The sequence below is a fragment of the Chrysochloris asiatica genome, unplaced genomic scaffold (assembly GCF_000296735.1).
Source record: "Chrysochloris asiatica unplaced genomic scaffold, ChrAsi1.0 scaffold00241, whole genome shotgun sequence".
Lineage (NCBI taxonomy): Eukaryota > Metazoa > Chordata > Mammalia > Afrosoricida > Chrysochloridae > Chrysochloris > Chrysochloris asiatica.
The window spans coordinates 25,407-29,170 of NW_006408759.1; the positions used below are offsets into that span (position 1 = coordinate 25,407).

Here is a 3,764-nt window from a genome sequence, read left to right on the forward strand (position 1 = left end):
GGAAATCTTTTAAGAAGCAATTATACGTGCAGATAGAAGAACCAATAGTAAGAATTACAAATATTCACACAATTTTCCATATTACCCTGAAAAATAATATTAATACTCTCATAAATGTTCTCAAATTTAAAATTGTATAAAATAATATTTTTAGTATATTCATTTTCTTGGGATTCGTTCACAGTTTGAGTTACCAGTCAGGCATTATTACTTGCAGATAGACACAGGTCAATAGTACCATAGAGTGGGTGTCTTAAAATAACAGAAATCTATTGTCTAACAGTTCTGGTGGTCAGCAGTTTTAATTCAGAGTGTTATCAGGCCATGTTCTGTTCAAGACTTTAGTGGAAAATCCTTTTGTGTCTCAAGCTACTTACATCAAAACAAGGGCTTTTCCTTGTCTACACAGAGCTGCCTTAGTGTGCTTGGCCCATAATAAGGAGTCAATACATTGTTGTCAAATGAAGGAATAAATAAATAGACACCGAAACACTAGAATTAAAGGAGATAAAAGTGGTGTTTTTTTTTTCATAGTTAGGAATATATCTTATTATCAGCTGCTTCCTAATTTCATAAACCAATCTTTTGCCAATAGAATAGGAAAAAAACAGATTACGATCTGTAGTCATACTGAAGAGCAAACAATTTCTGAAGATATATTATATAAGAAGGATATAAAACAATGCGGATCAATTAATATTTCTTTCTACGTGAGTTTCATAAAATTTGCAAGTTGATCGGAATTCCAAGGGAAGAAGCCAAAATCAAAACAGCAACGTTGTCAGAAGTGGGATTCGAACCCACGCCTCCAGGGGAGACTGCGACCTGAACGCAGCGCCTTAGACCGCTCGGCCATCCTGACAGACGCTGTTGTGGTGTTTTTTACTTCTCTTAAGGGTGTTTCAACCTGATTTATTAAGTCTGAGTATTTCAATGTTGTAGTTAATTTACTAATTTTTCCAAATAAAATTATAACTTTCCCTGAGCACTTTCAGAAAGCAGAGAAAAGAAATTGCCTCTGACAGGTCTTTCCTATTTCTTACTTTCTCACCGTCCTAAACAGTAATGTTTTTTCGCTACTTTAAAGGAACGGAAACATGCAAGGGTTGACTCCTAACGAATCCATCTCCCTTAGACCTCAAATCTGGTTTGCCCAGTGTCGGAGCGTGTTGTGGGGATGAGCAGAGAGAGAGGAGCGAGAGTAAGAAAAGTCGAGCAAGGCCAAGACTTTCAGCCGTGCCCTGCAACGCCCCGCGCAACTCGATCCCCGGCGTCACCTGGTCTCTGCATTTTCCGTCCAGTGTTGTTTGCTGGTGTGGCCGACTAAATATCCTGCATGGAGAATAAAAATGGGGGTTGGTTCTCTTTCAGGGAAGTCTTAATTTATTGCAGGATCAAAGAATAAAAATAAAAACAGTAAACAAACTATCTAAAAATACACATTAAAGACTCTCTGTCTCTCATATATATAATTTTAGAGGGACATTTTTGTCTGCGTTGGTGGTATAGTGGTGAGCATAGCTGCCTTCCAAGCAGTTGACCCGGGTTCGATTCCCGGCCAACGCATAAGTTGTTATTTTTAACATGAGCCAGACACTACGTTTCGCTGAATCTTCACAGCCACGTTTTAACGGGTTAAATTATGAAAATTAATCATTTTTTCTTTCCTTACTTAAACTTTCAACTCTTGAGACGTTTTTGAGAGAGCTTAGATTGTGGGATCTCTTGTTTGAAACTAGGACTTCAAGGGGTCTAGTGTCTACGAAGTTAATACCGTAGTCACGAGCCACCCGGGTTTCTGAACAACTGAGATGCATCTAGCTATTGGAAACGTTTAAGTACATTTGAACAAGTTAACTTGGCTTTGTGAATCTACATTTTAAACTGTAAATTTTATGGAATCTAAATATAGAGCAAGTATTTTTGTGAAAATATAACGTCCCAGTTGAAAAGTGCTCTAAATGTAAAAACCATCAATTTTGAAGACGAAATACAAAAAAATGAAATGTCTAATTAATATTTTTATACGGATTACATGCTGTGGCAATAATATTTTGGATATATTGGGTTAATAAAATTTATTATCAAGTTTAATTTTTATGGCTATTTAATGTATTAGAAAATTTTAATTTACATATGGGGTTAGCATTATGTTTCTATTACAATACGGTGATCTTCATATAAATGGTTCAATTTTATTAGCAAGCAGCAACTTAATTAAGCAGTTTACTCTGGCAGTTTGTGCATAACTTCATAGGAAGATATTTCGCCGCATTACATATCGCTGTCCTCGTTAGTATAGTGGTGAGTATCCCCGCCTGTCACGCGGGAGACCGGGGTTCGATTCCCCGACGGGGAGGCTTGAGCCGTCTTTTTGTGAATTTTTTTTTTAGGAAACTTTTTACGCGGAAACAATTATTTTAATCAAATTAATTCATTCCAATAATATATCTCTTGCATTCCATGCTCCTGGGTAATGAGGAAGGGGGCAAGCGAGAGCAGTTACTTTGCTTTGGGTTCTGAGTTTAAGGTATTGGGAGATTTATCATGAAAGCAAGTTTATACCTGATCAGCTATTGAATGGTCCTGCCTCTGAGTTTCTTGCCTTCTTTTCCGATAACTTTTTATTACCCGCTGCAAGAGAATTTCAGGGTCTAGGCTATGCCTTAAATCGTATCTCTGGATTCCCACTTTTCCTTCTTGCTATCTGCATGCTTTTTCGTTTGCATGTTGCTGCTATTCAGCAGTGATCAGTCTAAATTCTCAAATCCTCACTCTCCACTTGCAAACTCAAGGTGTGTAAATGTGTGAAACAACCTCCTCCATAATGTGTGATGGGAATTATGTTTATGTCAAGTACAAAGACATGAGCACTGCTCTGACAATCAGGAGACCTGTTTCCTATCAAGACTTGAATCTCTTACTTTCTGCATGATTTAATTGCTCATTCAGCGCCTTCAATCAGATTTTAAAAGTATTTTGTCCAGAGTTTATAATTGTTATTGTGATATGCTTAGTCCCATACAAGATATCCTGTAGTAAAGAAGAGAGATTTTGCCAGCATACTTCCTGATGGTGGTCTCCAGTTGATTCTGATTCCAAGTTATACCCTGTTACTTCCTTTAAAAAACCCACTTAATTGTAAGTACTGTCTGAGTTCTTGTGGCCTTTGCAACAGAATACCAAACCCAGGGATGACTGGTGTCAGAATTAGTAAAAAAGTTGGAGAGTGGAATTATATTTGACCTCTGCCTCATAGGGATTAACTATTGATTGACCTTGATTTGCATTATCCTCCCTAAAGTTAGGTGGGTTTTGACACTACTCCTCCTCCTAACATTTTATAGTATGTCACATCTTTTTAATGATTTCCAAATTATTAACTGTTTCATTTTTTTTTTTTTTTGATATATTTTGTTTGATACAGCTGTCATTAGCTAAATGGTGATTCTACTTGAGTTCTGGTATGACATAGGAAACTGCATCAAATTTCTCTAATTGCTTCCCCAATCACTTGAAAGTCATTAGAAAACTTGTAGTCTCAAAAAGTAGAACATTTTTCCTAGTATGGTATTTTCTGTTGTACTGTCAGCCTTAATTTTTTTCTAGCTTTAAAAATGTTGTCTGAAGGTTTTATATATCTGTATTTCTATTATCAACTAAGTTACAAAAATAGTTTATTGGAGTGACATATATAATTAGGTTAAATTCTTCCATTCAGACAGACAAAAGAGTGTGGTGGTTGAGTGTGTGGGTTCTGTCCT

The 3,764-nt window shown here is 36.5% G+C and overlaps 3 non-coding genes across 3 annotated transcripts; 2 read left to right on the top strand and 1 right to left on the bottom strand.

The window, feature by feature from the left end:
* Positions 1-779: 779 nt before the first annotated feature.
* Positions 780-862, bottom strand: TRNAL-CAG. Its single transcript has one exon. It is a non-coding gene; the product is annotated as a tRNA-Leu (tRNA).
* Positions 863-1,494: 632 nt separating this feature from the next.
* Positions 1,495-1,566, top strand: TRNAG-UCC. Its single transcript has one exon. It is a non-coding gene; the product is annotated as a tRNA-Gly (tRNA).
* Positions 1,567-2,287: 721 nt separating this feature from the next.
* Positions 2,288-2,359, top strand: TRNAD-GUC. Its single transcript has one exon. It is a non-coding gene; the product is annotated as a tRNA-Asp (tRNA).
* Positions 2,360-3,764: the final 1,405 nt, after the last annotated feature.